This window comes from Muscardinus avellanarius (genome assembly GCF_963383645.1).
Source record: "Muscardinus avellanarius genome assembly, chromosome: 3".
In the NCBI taxonomy this organism is placed as follows: domain Eukaryota; kingdom Metazoa; phylum Chordata; class Mammalia; order Rodentia; family Gliridae; genus Muscardinus; species Muscardinus avellanarius.
In genome coordinates this window covers 14245762-14265196 of record NC_137788.1, presented here as the reverse complement: position 1 = coordinate 14265196, position 19435 = coordinate 14245762, and positions in this window count along the sequence as shown.

Below are 19435 nucleotides of genomic sequence, written 5' to 3'. Positions count from 1 at the left end.
TAATGGTCTCAACTCCTCGCCACAACATGCTTGCTAATTATAAAGGGGGGAAGGGGGAAGAGCAACGTTACATGGAGAAATGTCACCTGAATCAAGGGGTCAGTATCAGGGGTCAGTTACAGGACAAATCAAAGTCACGTGAGACTTGATAAGAAGATGCAAGAAGAACACAGCCATGCTTCTGTGGTGAATCTGCTACAACGCGCAGCTTGAGTCCAGTTACAGGGAAACATCAGATGAACCCAAACCCGGGGATGTTCTGCCAAGGGCTGCCTTGCTCAGATGGGAGGAGGCTGGAGACCTCTGGCGAGTGTGCCGCGTGCAGTCCCGCTGCAGGACCAGGTGGAGGCATCGGTTGCGTGGCCATAATATGTTAGCATTAACTTCCTGATATGGGTGTCTGTATAGTGGTTACGTGGGAGAGGGTCCTTACTTGCAGGGAATAAATAAGTACTAAAGACTTTGGGAGTGATGTATATCCTACTATCAGTTGCTCTTGGGGGAAAAAAAAAAAAAAACATTGAGAAAGTGTCCAGAAAAAAAAAAAGAGCTAGGCATGGTGGCGCACACTTGTCACCCCAGTACTTGGGGGACAATGAGATAGGAGGATCGCAGGTTCGAGACCAGCCTCAGCAAGAGAGTGAGACCCTGTTTCAAAACAAAAAATAAGAGCTGGGCTCGGTGGTGCACGCTTGTAATCCCAGCATTTGGGAGGCTGAGACCAGAGGATCATGGTTCGAGGACAGCCTCAGCTACTTAGTGAGGCCCTCTGCAACTCAGTGAGACCCGGTTTCAAAATAAAGAAAAATAGGGCAGGGGGTATAGCGCAGAGGTCGAATGCCCCTGGGTTCCATCCCCAGACCCGCAAAATAAATAAATAAATAAATAAATTAAATAAATAAATAAATAATCAGGCTGAAGGTATAGCTCAGAGGCAGAATGCCCCTCGGTTTAATCACCTATAACACACACACACACACACACACACACACACACACACACACACAGTTTCTGCATTTTGCTCACAACTCTTCAGTAAACTTGAAATTACTTTAAAAAAAAGAAAAGAAAATAGCTATAGTCCCACAGTTCTCCTCCCCCCTCTAAAAAATGAACTGAATTCCAGTTGACAGAAAGCTCCGCCATGGGATCGGAGGCCAGAGGCTGCCCTTTGCTTCCCTGGCCCCTGCAGGGAGCCAGGACTCCTGCGCAGGCACCCTCAGCGGCCATTTCACGGGTGCTGGCCTGACTCCCAACTCTCAGGGACTTTCATTCTGCCTGTGGGCTTCATGGGGCACCAGGGCACCACGACCCAGGCATGGTCAGCAGAAGTGCCAGGGTCTTCCTGCCCCCTCCCAGCAGCATCCTCACGCAATGGCTGATGGGAGTGGGTGGGCACATACCCCAGTCCCCGCCTCCTTGGGCAGGATAACTCAGGCTCACTGGCTCTTCTCGTTCCCTTCTCTGCTTCTTGTAAACCCAAAGACCTGCTCCAGCTTCTCACCCTATTGTGTTGGTTTCACTGTCTTTCTCATCACTCCAAATTCCCCCCTTTTTAAAACTTGCTTTCCACAGCGCCTAAAACATATGCTGGACATGCTGTGTTTGTGAAATTAATGAGGGTTAATAAAGGAGTGTTTTGTCCCTCTGGGGTTAGGATTAAAGGGGATCATGACTCTCAAATATGCTGCTGTGTGGTGAGCAGCCTTTTGAGTTGATAATGGAGAACTAATAAGCACAGAAAGAGTTCTCTGGGCTGGGCATGGCGGCACACACCTGGGATCGCTGTATTCGGGAGGCTGAGACAGGAGCGTTGCAGGTTCAGGACAGCCTCAGCAACTTAGGCCCTCAGCAACGTAGCAAGACCCTGTCTCAAAATAGAAAACTTGAAAAAGGGCTGGGGATGTAGCTTGGAAGTAAAATGTCCATAGGTTCAGTTCCCAGTACGGAAGAGAGAGAGAGAGAGAGAGAGAGAGAGAGAGAGAGAGAGAGAGAGAGAAAGAAATTGGTCTTTTGCCTTCCTTATCTGCTGAAAAGCAAGACATACTTATTTCTTTTTTAATTTAAAACTTATTTCCTTTTTTATTTAATATATTTTTATTGGTGCATTGTAGTCAAACATCACAATGGAATACAAGACTTGTGAGGATATACAAGCACACGTCATACAATTAGCCTTTATCCAATCCCCATCCCATTCCCTCCCCCTCCCTATTTCCCATGCTTGATTTAGTGATTAACTTTGATATATTTGTTTACATACATCATGTGTTTTAAAGAGATTCCATCTTCCCCCATCCCATCCCCTCTGATTGGTCACCTTAATTGCTCCTCCGTAGGGGCCTTTCTTCCACTAGATTCCCTCCTATTACCCATTTCTTCCTAGTTTTTGCATATTAGAGAAAGCATCTGATTTTTTATTTTCTGTGATATTTTTCTGTGTATGTCTCATTGTAAGTTCCGATCCCACTCTTGAAGGCCCCAGCATTGACCTCACCCCTCGGCAGGCTCCGATCCTGGTCTCACTGGCCCTGGCACCGGCCTCACTCCTTGGCAGACTCTGATCCCAGCCTCGGAAACCCCAGCACCGGCCTTGCCTCACAGCAGGCTCTGATCCCGTCCTTGCTGGCCCCAGCACTGGCCTTGCCTCATGGCAGGCTCCTATCCTGGCCTCGCTGACCCTAGCACAGGCTTCATGGCATGGCAGGCTCCTATCCTGGGCTCAGAGTCCCCGGCACCGGCCTTGCTGTGCATTGGGCTCCAGTCTCTGTCACTATGAGCATGTCGTCTACAGATGTTCCCTTTTTTCTTCCTTTTTTATTTATTTACTTATTTTTTTGTGGTGCTGGAGTTCCTGGAAACCCTTCCACCTCCGGGCTACACTCCCAGACCTATTGTTTTCTTTTTATACATTTATATGTAAACAGGGTCTCTTAAGCCAGTGAGGCTGGCATTGAACCTGCGTGATCCTCCTGTCTCCTCCTGAACACCTTATTCACAAAGCATGTTGTCCCAAATCCCTGAGCATGTGCAGCAGTAGCATTCTACCTTTGGGGCGATTTCTTCAAAAGATCAAAGTGGATTGAATCAGTTCTTTGCCTCTCCCAAATACTGGCCACCGCCATTGCCGCTGCCTCCACCATCTCAGTTCTCTCCCAAACATTTTTCCCACACAGTATGTCATCCAGAATTTCTGAGCATGTGTGGTGGTAGCACTCTACCTTTGGGGTGATTTCTTCAAAAGATCAAGGTGGAGTTGGTCAGATCTCTGCCTCTCCCAAATACTGGCCTCCGCCACCCCTGCTGCCACTGCCTTCCTCCTGGTTCTCTGCTGAGCTCCTTTCTTACATGGTATGAAGTCCAGAATTCTTAAGCATGTGCGGCAGGGGCAGTCCAGTCCCCCTTCATAGAGATTTTATCCAAAAGTTCAAGGTGGATTGGTTAGGATTTGTCTGCATCTCCTGAATCCTGGCTGCTGCCGCTGCCATCTTGACTCATCTCCAATATTTTTTAACAAGAGAAGACTGTATGTGTGTTTTGAAGAGGTTGTGAGATCGAAAACTCAGCAGCAATGAATTTTATCTTTCCTCTACAAGTGGAGGCCCACAGCCTCACTGCGTAGAGCAGGATCTGCTGTTTCGAGCACGTCACAGCCCCCAGCACAGCATAGAGGAACACAATGGCCAGGCCCCCTGAGCTCCCCAGGACACACTGCTGGGCTCCCTCCACCATACCCGGATCATTTTTCTTACAAGGTATGTTGTTAAGAGTTCCCCAGCTTATGCGGCTGAAGCGGTCTTTCCTCTAATCTCTTCTGGGATGTTCTTCCAAAAATCACCTTTCTTGCGTGGCAGGCACCTCTTTGTCACCTTGCTTCTAATTCCACCATTATCCACTCTCTCTCCTGTATTCTAGGTAGGAAGTCACAGCTGGAAATGTCTCCTTAAGTTGTCCCACTCAGATATTAAACCAAAATCTGATGTCCAGGGCTTCTCCGAGGAATGCATATCCTTTTTGGCGGCCGCGGCCACTGCCATCTTCCTTCCCTTCATACTTATTTCTTTGAGGGAGAGAAGAGTGACTCTCATCCTCACAGATGGGGACTTGATGCCAAGATGAGCTTGCAGAAACAGATCTCACAAAAATAATCCTGATCTTTCATTAGTATTTCCTAGTTGTCTATGTCTTTCTGTAATATCAGAATTCACTGGATAACACTCAGCCCACAAGCTACATCCTTTTTATAGGCTTTTACTCCTGAAAATATTCATGGTTTACTTGGTATCGGGACCATGACAGTCATACATTATTTATTCCATTCTCAGCCCAAAATACTAGTATCTGTAACATTCAAAATCTGTACTATATGTCACACAATGTATAAGTTTCAGGATGACTAAGAAAGGGTTAAGGCAGCCACAGGGATTCCAGAGGTCTGACCCAGAGCAAAAGAGTTACTGCAGGTGGTCCGGTAATACCAGGGACCAGCCAAGAACTTGTTCAGGGCAGGTTTAAAGCTCCTCAGGGTGCAGAACTTGTCCAAGGCAAGACGGCAGGCAGTTGTCAAGTGGGCTCTATCAAGCTGGGAGATTGTGCTGAGTTAAAGTACTGGTGGCAGAATCCTGTTTGTCACCTGTTAACCTTGTGACCTATCCACAGGATGGTCTGGCGAGCAGACAGTCCGTGTGTGCTGCTGTCTCATGGTCTTAGGGGAGACCTGCTGGAAGCCTTGTTAGCTATCAGCTTTGAGGTCACCGCGGTCCAGCTGGAGAGGGGCACAAACTGCCCCAGTAGAGATTTCTGCATGCAGAAAAATCTCCAAGAACCCCTGACACTTCCTTGTTTATCCTTCCCTTCCCTGGTTCACCTGTGATTACTTTGATGTTTTTCCCTGGCTCATCCCGTGACTGCTTTGCTGTCTCCTATGATTAATCATTTTTACGATGTTTGGTTAAAACTCTCAATTAAAGCAAGATGCTTGTGGAAGGACAGGTAGGAGCGATCTCAATTTCTCTTCTCCCCAACCCCTTCAGCTGCCCTCTTGCTCTAATAATAATTTTCTCTAAAAATCATTCCAACTCCACTATCATTTGTGTGAGAGACTTCTCATCATCCAATCAACATCAACACTGTCCGCTACAGAGATCCGCCTCCTTTTGCGGGTTTCAGGCGAGGGAGGCAGAAGCGCATCTTTCTTTGGTCTGATGTGTTGGATAAGCTTGCCAGCCTGGCTTCCCTGATTTGGGTTTGAGGTGCCCAGGCATCCAGCCATGCATCTCCGGTTGATTGGAAAAGTTCACAGATGGTCATTTCTTATTAGCATGATTAATCTTCCTGTGTATGCCTTCTGACTGTGCTCTGCAGCTGGGGGTCATTGTTGTTTTGGGCAAGTTCTGTATGGTCAACATCTGGTGGTTATCTTCTTGCCCAGACAAGTTGACCAAGTCGTTCTGCCTTAGCTGCTGGACTCAAGATGACATGGCTCATGGGAAACGGCCGCTTTAGACAGTGAAGTAACTCAGGGCAGGCACAGCCTGAGAGCTGTATCCTATGCCACCTGGACAGGCTCAGAGAAGGGCTTAGCCTGTTTTCTGCACTTTCCCAGGATTTATTACCCCTTGAAGCCCAACTCTTTCCTTTCCTAAAAGGGTACCTAAGACCTCAAGTCAAACTCCTTTTTAAGCTTCCTTTCTTTTCTGTGGACTTCTGGACGTGTTAATAGTAACATATGTTGTGTGTCTTTTCCTGTGAATCTATCCTTTGTTACTTTAATTTGCAGGCTCCCACGCACCGAGCTCAAGACGGTAGAAGAAAGAATTTTCCTCTCAATGGAATATAAGCAAGCATAAAAAGAAAGAAAGAAAAATTAACTTTAGAAAAAAATCTTAAAATCACAAAGCTTACTCACCCAGCTCATGTGACAGAAAAAGACATTTGAAATTTATAGAAGTCTGACCTCAAGTTGCCCGGCTGGCTAGAGGCAGAACCCAGACTGCAGGCAGCTGCTTCGGCTGCTGACTCCGGGCCTCCGCCCCATCAGCAGCTGAGCTCAGAGTCTGTCTCCTTGTTTGACCAAATTTGGGGGAAGGCCAGAGTGAATCCGGCTCCCATTTATGGATACAACCCCACTCATTAACTCTTCACAACGACCCTCTGAGATCGGTCTATTCCCCATTTTATCGATGCCGAAATTACGGCCTGGAGAGAATTAACGAGAATCACTTCGAAATCTGAATATAGGGGATTGCTTTCGGTGGTGATAGCGAAGTAAAACCATCGGCAAAGTGCTGCCAAGCACCGGCGCTGCCCGATCCCCCTGGATGGCAAGAATAAGGCTGAGCTGCAGTTAGCACGCTCATTGCGTGCAAACGGCGCTAATTGCTAGAAAACAGTGTGTTGTCTTAAGTAGGTTAAACATTCCCTCCTGAAATCTTGTTTGTACTATTAATTTTAGCAACAAACTCTTGATGGAGCCAGGCGAGCTCCAGCCAGGCCAGGCTGGGAGGAGGATTACAAACTCTCGCTCATTTGCGCTGGGCCGAGGCCGGTACCGGGTACGCTTGCCAAGCCCCGCTCGCTAACAAGAACCAGAGGAAACGTGGACCGCCAGACACGGCCGTCACCTGAATTATTAAATGTTGGCCTGGAAACGAAGTGGCTTCTTGCTGCCACCAGAGAACCTGGGAGTCTTTGCCAGCCCGGTCTTGCCAACTGGAGATCCTGCTGGGCCCACTTTAATGAACACATAAGACTCAATTTTAATTAGCACACTGATTGTTTCCATGCAAATGGATGCCGAGGAAGAAGTTGCTCGCAGTTTATTTTCTTAAGTGGGCTCGCTGTGGTGCCCCCCGCCCCCCGTGGGCCCCTTGGTGGTGCCTCTTCAGGCAGCCGACTGTTTTGTTTATCCAACAGCAGAAATCCCTCTCAACAAGGATTTTTCTGAGCCTGGCCCCTGTGCCGGGCTCGGTGTGAGGGTTTAGAGGAGGTGGGACATGGCCCCGGCCAACTCCGTCTTCTAGGACCCGCTGCAGAGACCAAGGGTGAGAACTGCCAGAGGCTGGGGCTCCGGGTTATAGGCAGCAGAAATCAGTTGAGGGGCTGTATTGGAGGGGTTGGGGTATGAGCAGGTTGGTGGGGTCGAGGAGGGCTGGGCAGCAGGAACCACATGACGGGCCCCTTGCTGCTCCAAGGCCCCATTTCTAAGCTGGCCGTGGTTCCCTGCACAGTCCAGGGCGATGCCTCCCACCTGAATGGCCGCCATGGCCTCCTAACTAGTATCTGGGCTTCCTCTCTGGCCACCCACCAAAACACACTCTCTATAGAAGCCAGAAAATCTATAGGAGCCAGAAAATCACAGTTGAAGCTGAAATCAGCTGGGTGTAGTGGTACATGCCTGTAATCCCAGTACTTGGGAGGCTGAGATAAGAAGGACTGCAGGTTGGAGGCCAGCCTCAGCAACTTAGTGAGACTTTGTTTCAAAAGAAAAATATAAAGGAGCTAGGGCTATAGCTCAGAGGTAGAGTGTTCCTGGGTTCAATCCCGGTATTAAAAAAATGCTGAAATCAGAAAATACCACCACTGAAATCAGAAACACGGTGCTCAGATTTTGGTTTCTAATATCATTTTCTAATCAAAGGAACTGGGGCTTGTTGGAGAATAGCAGAGCCCAGGGCTGGGCAGAGAGCATCTAAGTTGGGATCATCTGTGGGCACTGCGGGTCTGGCCAAGAGGTCAAGCCAGAGGAGGACCAAGAAAGAAGGAATAGTAAGACCCTCGGCAACTCAGTAGGACCCTGTTTCAAAATTAAAAAAAAAAATAAAGAGCTGGACGTCGGTGGCGCATGACTGTTCTCTGGTACTGGGGAGGCTGAGATAGGAGGATCGCAGATTCAAGATCTGTTTCAGCAACATAGGGAGACTCTTAGCAACCTAGTGAGACTTTGTTTCAAAATGAACAATAAGGCTGTGTGTGTAGCTCAGAGGTGTTGCTTGGAGGTAGAAAGCCCCTGGGTTCAATCTCTAATACCGTAAAAATAAATAAAATAATAAGATGACTAAGGCATGAACGAAATACTAGTATCCTTTGAAGACTTCCAAGCAGGCTGTGAATAAAACAGTTTTTCCTGGCTGCCAGGGTCCTGCGAGAGCAGGCTGTGCCCCACGCCATCTTCTCAGTCCTCCCTCATCTTTCTTGGGCCAGGGCAGAAGCCTTTGCTTTTGGTGTGCTATCTCCCAGAATGCCCTTCCTCTGGCTCTTCCTCTCCTTCTCAGTTGCCTTCCCTCCCTCCCTCCCTCCCTCCCTCTCTCCCTCCCTCTATCCTTTTCGTCCAAGTCCTTCGTTTTTTAATATTCCAGCTTAAATGCCACCCATTCGGAAGAGTCATCCCGAGAACCCTCTGAAACGCGCCTCCACTGTCATTCTCCATCACAGCGTGACATTTATTTCCCGCACTGAATTTATGCCAATCTGTCATTATTTTATGTAGTAGTTCACCTACTTATTCCTTGGCGTCTCCGGTAGCATGCGCCCAGCCGTCCACACCGTTACCTTGGCACGGGGCAGGAGACACCGATTTAATTAACGTCGGAGGGAGGAGGAACGGAGGTGCATCTGTTGATTGTGCTGGCCCCTCGGAAGGAGACCTTTCCTGGTGTCCACTGCACGCTCAGCCCCGGTCTCCCGGCCTCCTGGCCTCCTGATCCTGCGATGGGCTGCTTCTTAAACACAGACACCGTCCTGGGGTCGCCTGCCCTGTGGGAGACCGTTACTGTGTCGTTACAGGGACTCAGTTGCGCATCACCGTAAATGCCGGTAATGGCATAATTAGGACCCACAATAGAACACAATCATTAGCACGCTGCACACCTTGGCTGTTTCCAAACTATATTTTTGTCAGAGCCCCCAAAAGTAATTAATTTAGCGTGAAGACGGAAGAAGGTGGGGGGCGGAGAGCGTGCCTGCTTCCTCCTTTGTCTTGCCCGTGGTGACGGGAGGGAATGCCAGGCGTCTTTGAGAAAGAATCTATTCATCAGATTCTCGTGCCCCAGAGCGTCCCACTGAGCCGGGTGGAACGTTCCAGAATGGATGAAAAACAGTCTTTGTGCTCAAGGCGCCTTGCCAATTATCTCTGCTGATGGAGCGGGAGCGTCCGCACGCTTGGAAGAGACGTCTCCAAAGTTAAAGACAACTTTTGTGCCCAGGGTGGGAGGGGGGGCAGGGGGCGGAGGAGTTAGGGTTCACTGGGTGCAGACCTCAAGGCAGGGTGGGGGGAAGGCAGAGGGACAGACGGAAGGCTGGTCGCATGATGACGTGGACAGACAGACAGGAAGCTGCCCAACTCGAAGCCTACAAATGGCTAAAATGGGACATTTTATATATATTTAACCACCGTACAAAGAAACCCAGTGGTATATTTATGAAACTCGGCACACAAAAGTAGCCACCTTGTTCCGATGGGGGGAAAGAGTGGGCTGGGCTGTAAGGCCCGGGGAAAGTAAGACCGCGTTTTTATTTTTTAAATGATGGGTAAGAAGAAGCTGGAAATAAAGAAGTCAGCATAATAATGGGTTATTTCTGGGAGGGGAATGTTTTCCACTGTCTTCTCGGGCTTCTCTGTATTTTTCCAATTACATCGTCTACAATAAATGTTTGTGGATTCTTTGTCATCAGATAAAACATAAGTAGAGGCACGGCGTGGACCTATTTAATGCCCTTGAATTGGATGTTTTAAAGTGGTTACAATGGCAAATTCTGTGCTATGTGAATTTCACCACAAAAAAGTGTGTGTGTGTGTGTGTGTGTGTGTGTGTGTGTGTGTGTGTGTGTAATATGATTATTTCTAGAGATGTTGCTGCCTGGGTTTGGGGTTTATTTTTTGAGGTTTGTATTGCTTTATTTTCTGCCATTCCTGTTCCTACGCCATTGCCTGGTCTGCTCAGAGGCTTATGAATTAGAAGCGCCCCCCCAAAAAAAAAAATAAAATAAAGAGAGATCGGCCAGTCTCGGAAGGTCAAGACAAGATTCCTATTTTCTCTTAGAGGTGGAAGCTAAAGCAAAATTAGGAAGCAAAAGGGGCTTGTGTCAAATGAGGAGAGAAAACAGTGCAGGGAGTTGGGGAGGAAGGAGGGGAGGAAGAACAGGGAGGGAGGAGGGGACCAGTTCAAATAAGGTCACATCCATCCAACGTTCAGTGGAACCTCCCTGACATGAATGAGGAGGGAGGAAGGGGCGGGGATAAGAGAGAGAGACCGTGTCTAGAGTGCTTGCCTTCTGTATCACTCTGAATCCCACTAAGATCTAAAATCACATTGCACCCATAAAAGTATATAGCAACCCCCTCCAAAACAGCGCAGATCCGGCTTAAACTGTTACTAGATATAATCCATGTTAAATGCCTGACTCCCGTGGGGGGTGGCGGTGACTGGTTGTCTCCCTCGGATTAGATTTTGTTGCAGAAACTCTTTGTTTTGTTTTGTTGTGATTTGTTGTTTTTGAAGGAATCCACTCAATTTATTGTGATTCAAATTGAGGCCGAGCTAACGCTGACCTTCCTGTTACCTGTAAGGTAAAGCCTGCTGGCTGCGATTGTATAAGCTTGATTGCAGGGGAAATAATCAGCGGTCTGCGGAGAGTAAACTGTTGTCAGGAACAGGAGGGGACCACATCGCTTTGACACTTGTTACAGATAAAGACGCACTGTACGCGGGTAGTGTTTTGAACCTTCTAAGGTGCATTCGTGATTTTTATTTATTGTACAACCACCCCAGTCACATCAAAGTGGCTTTTCTTTTAAGATAGTGTGTCATCCTTAAAGAAAAGGAGGGCGGCAGTAGGATATCATATTCCTGTTGGCTGGGTTTTCTGTTTCCCCTAAACCCAGCCAAGTTCAGAGAATGAGAGTAAGCCTGGGCTGGAAAGTCCAGATGCGTGTTATCTTGAAGGACCCTGGCTTTTGCTCAGAGGTGCTGGGAATGAGGACAGTTTAACGTTATCTGTAGAAAGTGTATGCGTGCCAGGACGTCGCTCCTTGCGGTGCTGGTTATACACATAACTAAGCAAGCCCAGCTAATGACGTCACCGCGTCTGCACCCGAACGTATGAGACCCCTCGGTGCCAACCGGCATGGAGCTGAGGGCTACGCGGAAGGACACGTCACCAGCCAGCTGCTAGTGGACCGGCACTGCTGGGCGGACATCGTGAGGGGCTGAGGGGCTGTCAGTGTATCACCACTGCACCTTCTTTTCTTTTTACTTATTATTATTGTGGCGGTACTGGAAATTGAACCCAGGCCGTTCTACCTCCGATCCACGCCCAGCCCTATTTTATTTCATTTTTATTTTTCTTATTCTGAAACAGAATCTTGCTAATTTGTGGAAGGTCCCGCTAAGTTGCTGAGGCTGGTCTCAGGCCTGTGATCCTCTTGTCTCAGCCTCCCACTACTGGGATCCCAGGTGTGTGCCGCCACCGGGCCCAGTTCCCATAAAGCTTCTCAGCAAAGCCTTTTCCTTGTGTGCCATCTCTAGGTATTTTCTGTGGTCTCTCAGCAACCTATCCTACTGCCTGGGGGCAACCTGGTTCTGACTTGACAGATGGCTGCTGCTGGAGCCCATCTAGGAGTTAAGGGGAGACAGTCAGTTCTAGAGCAGAGCTATCCCTTGGGTGTAGTCCTGAAGAAGGCGGGAGGGTTGAGTGGAGGTGAGGAGGGTGCACCTCCTCTACAGGCTCTTGAAGGGAGGATGGCCAGGTAGGAGCATCCGCAGGGAGGTCTGTAGAGACTTGATTGAAGGGGTATTGTCATACAAGTTGATCCGGGGATGACTGGGGTTCAGCCCGATGCAAAATCTGGGAGCTGAGGCAGAGCCAGACCCTCGGGGCCATCTTACCTGAGGACTGAGGGAACGGGGGTGCTTCTACACCACCCCCACGAGTCATTGGCTGGGGATCCTGCAGGGGGTGCTAAGCCCCTGAGCAGTGCCAATCTGCCCCGCGTGGGAAGTGTGCCTTTCAGAGGCTGGGAGGCGGCCGGGCACCATGCAGGTGCTGATTGCTGGAGCAGAGTAAGGACCGAAGGGCCAGCCGTGGCTTGGGTACCGGTGGTGACAGGGAAGGAAGGTTATTGGCTTATTGGCTGTGCAGACTTGGGAAGGTTACTTAAAGTCTCTGTGCCTCAGCGCCTGCATCTATAAAATAGCAAAGTAGCTAACACACAGCACTGCTTTAGGCATTGAAAGGGTTACTGCACGTGGCGTGTCTGCAGGAGAGCCTGACTCAGTAGGTGTCAGCAGTTACTATTCAAGCATCTCGCCTCTGGATCTTTCTAAGATTCTCCTCTGAGCTGGTTGTGTGCAGTGGGTCCCGGGGAGGTCCTAGCCCTCCTGGGAAAGACAGAGGTTTGAGTGCCACACCCCTCTGCCAGGCCCCTGGGTGGGTCCTCCGGGCCTCGGTTCTAGAAAGAGCAGAGCTAGCCATCTGGATGATGAGGAACCGGAGATGTGGGGATCCCGGGGTGGAATTCTTGCTCCCCTTCCTTGTAGCTGTGAGACCCTGGGAAAGCTACCTTGCTTTCTTAAACTCTACTTTCCTTGCCGGGCGTGGTGGCGCACGCTTGTCATCCCCGTGCTTGGGAGGCGGAGACAGGAGGATCACGCAGGTTCAAAGCCAGCCTCAGCTGGCTTAAGAGACCCTGTTTCCAAAAAATATATAAAATAGGTCTGAGAGTGTTAGCCCGGAGGTAGAAGGCCCCTGGGTTCCATCCCCAGTACCACCAAATAAATAAATAAATAGCCGGGCGTGGTGGCGCACGCTTGTAATCCCCGCGCTTGGGAGGCGGAGACAGGAGGATCGCCCAGGTTCGAAGCCAGCCGCGCGCGCCGGCTTAGGAGACCCTGTTTCCAAATAAAAATGTAAAGATAGGTCTGGGAGTGTAGCCTGGAGGTAGAAGGGCTTCCAGGACCCCAGTACCACCAAAATAAATAAATAAATAAATAGATAAATAAATAAATAAACTCTAGTTCCCTCAACTATAAAGCAGGCTCACTACCTCGCAGGATTGTTGTACCCCTAACTATCATCATGCTGCAAAAACACTCTCAGATAGAGTGCTTTAAAACCACAACCAAGGCTGGGCGTGGTGGCTCATGCTTGTAATTCAAGTACTTGGGAGGCTGAGACCGGAGGATCGCAGTTCGTGGCCAGCCTCCACTACTTACTGAGGCCCTCTGAAACTTAGTGAAACCCTGTTTCAAATATAGAAAAAGACTAGGGGGGAGGAGGTATCACTTGGAGGTAGAGTGCCCCTGAGTTCCATCCCCAGTACTGCAAAAAACAAACAAAAACAAAACCAGCCGGGCGTGGTGGCGCACGCTTGTAATCCCCGCGCTTGGGAGGCGGAGACAGGAGGATCATGCTGGTTTGAAGGCAGCCTCACCGGCTTAAGAGACCCTGTTTCCAAATAAAAAATATAAAATGGGTCTGGGAGTGTAGCCCAGAGATAGAAGGGTTTTCAGGAACCCCAGTACCACCCAAAAAACAAAAAACAACAACAAAAAAACAAATAAACAAACAAACAAAAACACCAAAAATCCCACATCCATCTGTTTCTGTCAGGCAGCTGTGGATTGACAATCGGGCTAGGTTCAGCCAGGTTCTCCTGCTGGTCTTGGTGGTATTGTGAGTGAGCGGGGTCATAACACACTGGACACATTTGTGCCTTTTTACGAGGTCAGAATTTAGGATGTAACCATAGATTCAGAAGCTGCATCCATTTCATCAGCCTCGGTTCATCAGGTATTCACAGGTCACTTGGTAGCCGTGAGAGGGGCAATCGCAAGTTTTTATTCCGTTCCATCTTAATTATTAATATCTATAACGTTGAAGCCGCACATCACATATACAACAATCTATAGGTTACAGACGGCTAAGGAAGGGTTAACAGGGTTTCAGGGGCAGAACTAAAAACCAAGACAGAGAGCTGACCTGCATGTACTGGTCACTGCCAGGGGTCAGACAGCATTAGGACCCCAGCTGCACGACTTGAAGCCTCTTCAAGGCATGACACTGTTCGGGACCGGAGCTGTCCAAGGGTACCTCCAAGTGATACTTCTTCAGCCCTATTTTTTTCCTTTATTTGAAACAGGGTCTCACTAAGTTTCCGAGGGCCTCACTAAGTAGCTGAGGCTGGCCGCGAACCGTGATCCTCCAGTCTCAGCCTCCCAAGTACTGGGATTACAAGGTGAGGGTTCCGGCAGCAGGCAGTTTGGAAGTGGACGGCCTCAAGCCAGGAGACAAGCTGAGCTCAGGAGGCAGAATTGGAAGATTGTCCCCTGTGGACCTTGGAACATGTTCAACAGCCGGCTGACAAGACGTGGGTGGTGTGTGCCGTCCAGCTGCTGTCTTAGGCGCCCCTCCTCTCATGGTTTCTTATGGACCCCCCAGGTCAGGGGGTCGCGTCCTTCGTGGGTCTGGTATGTTTGATAAGCTCACGGGCCTGGTTTCCCTGATACGGATTTGCCCCACTCATGCATCCACAGGCCTCTGATTTAACCTGACAGGTGGGTCATTTTTTTATTAGCATGATTCATTCATTTATTTATTTATTTATTTATTTATTTATTTATTTATTTATTTTATTTTTGGTGGTACTGGGGTTCCTGGAAGCCCTTCTACCTCTGGGCTACACTCCCAGGCCTATTTTATATTATTATTTGGAAACAGGGTCTCCTAAGCCAGCGCCCGCGGCTGGCTTCGTACCTGCGCGATCCTCCTGTGTCCGCCTCCCAAGCGCGGGGATTACAAGCGTGCGCCACCACGCCCGGCCACGATTCATTTATTTTTTATCGGGTTGATGGTACTGTGCAGCTTGGGGCTATTCTTTTGGGTAAGTTCTGAACGTTCAACATCTGGAGGTTACCTGTTTGCCCAAACAAATGACCAAGTCATTCTGCTTTAGCACCTGAGCTCAACGCAGAGTAGCTTAGGGAAAGCTGTTGTTTTATAAAATGGAGTAACTCGGGGCGGAAGCTGCTGTTCTAAGCAACGGAGATTAGCTCAGCGCACGTCACGGCTGCTCTCTGCAGTGGGGTTCTCCGGAGCATCTGTGGTCAGTGAGGGGGGGGCCTCACTTATCGGCTCCCCCATCCGACTAGGGACTCGGGTAACAGGAGCAGGTGCCCGAGGCTCACCAGGGCGTGTTCCCACGGTGGCAGTCAAGGCATTTCTGAGTTATGGGAAAGCAAACCCTAGGTTTGAATGCTTCTCAAGCCCCAGTTACACAAGTGTGTTACTGTTTAACCGTGGCCAAAGGAATCCGGACTAGATTTGGGGGGTTGTCGAAATGGTGGAACAGGGGTGGGGGAAGCAGAGATTTGGCCAGTTTTGAAATGTGTTGTGGTTGTTTTGAGAATAAAATAAGACAATAGAGCCGGGCGTGGTGGCACGCACGCTTGTAATCCCTGTGCTTGGGAGGCTGAGACAGGAGGATCGCGCAGGTTCGAAGCCAGCCTCGGCTGCTTAGTGAGACCCTGTTTCCAAATAAAATATAAAATAGGTCTGGGAGTGTAACCCGGAGGTAATAAGCTTCTGGGTTCCACCCCTAGTACCACTAAAAATAAATAAATAAATAAAATAATACAATAGAAGCCAAATGCGGTGGCACGTGACTGGAGTCCCAGCTACTCCGGAGGCTGAGATGAATGAATTGCTTGGGGCTAGTCTGGGCAACATAGTGAGACCCTGTCTCTTTAAAATTAAAAAAAAGAAAAAGCCTGGTGTGGTGGTGCATGCCTGTGATCCCAGGACTTGGGAGACTGAGACAGGAGGATTGCAGGTCCAGTCAGCCTCAGCAACTTAGTGAGGCTCTCAGCAACTTAGCAAGGCCCTGTTACCAAATTTAAAAAAAAAGGGCTGGGGGTATAGACTGGAGGGAGAATGCCCCTGGTTGTGGTACTCCAGTGCCACACACACACAAAAGAAAAAGTAAAATTAGGTTTTTGTTTATTTATGTATTACTACTGGGGATTGAATCAAGAAACATTCTACCTCTGAGCTGTACCTCCAGTCCTTTTAATTTTTTTTTTTGCTGGTCTGGGGATGGAACCTGGGGGGCATTTGACCTCTGAGCTATACACCCTGCCCTAGGTTTTATTCTTTAATTTGAAACAGGGTCTCACTAAGTTGCGGAGGGCCTCACTAAGTAGCTGAGGCCGTCTGTGAACCACGATCCTCAGGTCTCAGCCTCCCAAATGCTGGGATTACAAGTGTGTGCCACCATGCCCGGCTCTTTTAATTTGAATTTGAAACAGGGTCTTACTAAATTGCTGAGGCTATCACTAAGTAGCCGAGGTTAGCTTCTAACCTACGACCCATATTAATTTTGAAGAAAGAGACAATATAAGTAAAGAACCTGAATTTGAGTTACCTAATAAATGTATCGACAACAGTGTGGTGGTCCATGCCCAGAACCCCCATAACTGGGAGGCTAAGATAGGGAATCGCAAATCTGAGGCCTGTTACAAAATAAAAAAATAAAAATAAAACAGGGCTGGGGTATAGTTCAGAGGTAGAGGCTTCTGGGTTCAATTACCAGAAGCCCCCTCCCTTTCCCATTACACAACTAACTATATAAATGTATTGACAATGATTACATTTCTCTCCCTGTTTTTTAGAAATAAAAGATAGGTGTTATAATTAGTAGCAATCATTTAAGTCTATTAAACGCTATTAAACAGTCATTTTTAATTTTTGTGCAGTGTCTCCATTTCTGCTGCCATGAGGATGGCCGCCCTGTCAATCAACCAGGGATGTCCCAGAAAGGATTCAGGGAGGGGCGATGGCTGACTATCACTCACCACGTATTTGCACCGAGCCGGGTGCCCAGAACACGCTTGTTATTATTGGCATCTAATCCACGTCTCCACCCCCTCCTTGCACACAAAAAGGCCCCTGAGACTTAACCACTTTTGCATTTTTTGTTTTATTTTGACCTTCGTCCCACTTCTCAAACAACCCGAGGCTGGGAGCTGTTTGTAGAGACTTCCCTCCGGGCTGTCCTTTCTTCTGCTCCTCAGCTGCCCGAAGGCGCCTCCTTCCCTCTTGCTTCATCTCTCTCCTTCTGTCATGGCAACCCCCACCTGCCTGGGGGGCTCCTCCTGGCTGGAACCTCAGCTTCAGGGGACTCTGAGGGGAACCCGGGGCCACAAGGCCCTTCTCGGGAAGGATTACAAAGGTGGATGGTCCAGCTGCCTCTGTCTGTGGCTCTGGATCTGCAGCCAATACACAGCCCACATCCTTTTTGGGGCCCCCATAATGGAAAGGGAAGGAGCCCCCTCACCTGGTACCTCCCCAAGGTTTCCAGGAGGCTCTGAGCACTGTCTGCCTCCCCAGGAAAAAGCTAGAAGCTTTCATCCTGGGAAACTCACCTTTGTAAGGCAGCCCATCCTCCACCGCCCACCCTGGACCAGGAGAGCAGATGCTCACAGGCTTGAAACTTGAATGGTTGAAACCATGAGTAACTTTTATCTTGAGCATCCCCAGACCTTCTCTCTACCTCTCGTCTCGGATAACCTCCCTCCTCTGAGGCTGGACGCCCAGACAGGTCCAGGAAGACCTCCCCGTCCCCTGAGCTGGCCCAGGGCTGCCCCCTGCAGGACGAGGGGTCTTCTGAGACCCACTCTGGAGCTGCCCCTGGGCCGGAGGCTATTTGCATAATATGTTCTAAGTTCTCACAACATCCTCTTGCTCCTGGCAGGGGCAAACCTACTTTATAGATGCAGATGTTGAGGACGGGGGAATTTAGGAAAGCTTCCTTTGAGTTCATGGTTCAGAGAGGGAGCGTGACTGGGTGGAGTGGGTGGAGATGGGGCTGGGGACAGCCCAGGACACAGGCCAGGCCCAGTCCTCTACCTCATTGAAGGGCAGCAGAGAAAGAAGATCACCCTGGGCTGGGCATGGTGGCGCACGCTTGTAATCCCCGCGCTTGGGAGGCTGAAATAGGAGGATCGCACAGGTTCGAAGCCAGCCTCAGCTACTTAGTGAGGCTCTCAGCAACTTAGTGAGACCCTGTTTCCAAATAAAATAGAAAAATAAGTCTGGGAGTATAGCCCGGAGGTAGAAAGCCCCTGGGTTCCACCCCCAGTACCACCAAAAAAAACAAAACAAAAAAAATCACCCTGGGATGGGGGAGGACAAGTCCTAGCACACTTTTAGGGAAATGAAAGGTCCTTGGATTTTGCCATTGAGGGACATTCCCTTAAAGCCTCTGAGCCTCAGTTTTTTCGTCTTTAAAGTGGGGCCATTGTAAGGATTAGTGAGGTGGGCCATGTAAAAGCATGTCAACGTCCAGTCCCAGATCCAAGAAGGAGGGGTCCAAAAAATGTGATCCTTGTTTCATTGATGCAGAAAGGCACCTGGGGTGGTCCCTGCAGCCAGTCTTGACCTTGTCACTGGGGTTTCTGAGGACAGCTCTGTGTCCTATAGCCGGAGAGGGCTCTGACCCCAGCCATGGGCTAGTGCGATGGCGTCTGGGTTTCTCTGCATCCCTGTTGTTTCAGCCAGGACCAAGACTGGGCTTTTCTTGTAAATATTGATGGAGGCCCCAGAAAGGAACAAGAAAACAAAGGACATGGTATTTGTGATAGAAAAAAAAAATCCACAGGCCCGACAGGAGAGGGGAATGTTTAAGTAAACCATGCTACATTCACTCGCTGGAATATTGTGCAACTATTGAAATGATGTTTACCGAGGGTTTGTAATAACACGGGAAAATGCTTATTCTAAAATGCTACGCGAGAAAAGGAAGCGACTGAATTGTGTACTCAGCATAATCACACCTAGGCAAAAAAAACCTGAGCCCAACCAAAATTGCACATTGAAGAAAAACACCCCGAGGGACACACACCGCAGTAGGAGATGTCTTTGGGTAGCAAAATGGGGGATTTTTTTTTTTATACTTTTCTCTGTTTTCCAGGTTTTTTGTTTGTTTCTTTGTTTCTAGGATGGGCGTGACAAGCTTACAGTGGAAAGCTACCCAAACTTATTTCTACTCCTAAAGAAGAAAGAGCTCTTATTGAAAAAGCAAGACAGATGATTTACAGAGAGCCCGGTGTCACAGAAGCCTCGCACAGGCTATGAGCAGGGGGCCTACAGACCCCAGGCAGCGGAGCGAGGTCAAGTGTGACTCCTAGACCTGGCTCCATGAGGAGATGTCAGCCGGCGGATCCCCAGCTGCACACTCAGATGTGGCGTCTGTGACATCCAGGTAATTATGTTGGCTGTCACCCCTCACTGTGTGAACTCTGCCTCTCCTGGGGAATGCACTTTGTTTCCATACAAGGAGTCTGTTTTATAAATGTTGGTGCAATCGAATTTTTTCTCTTACACCAAAGGCTGGAACCAGAATGTCTAGGCACCTGCTTTTCCTCTGCACCAAGCTGTCGCT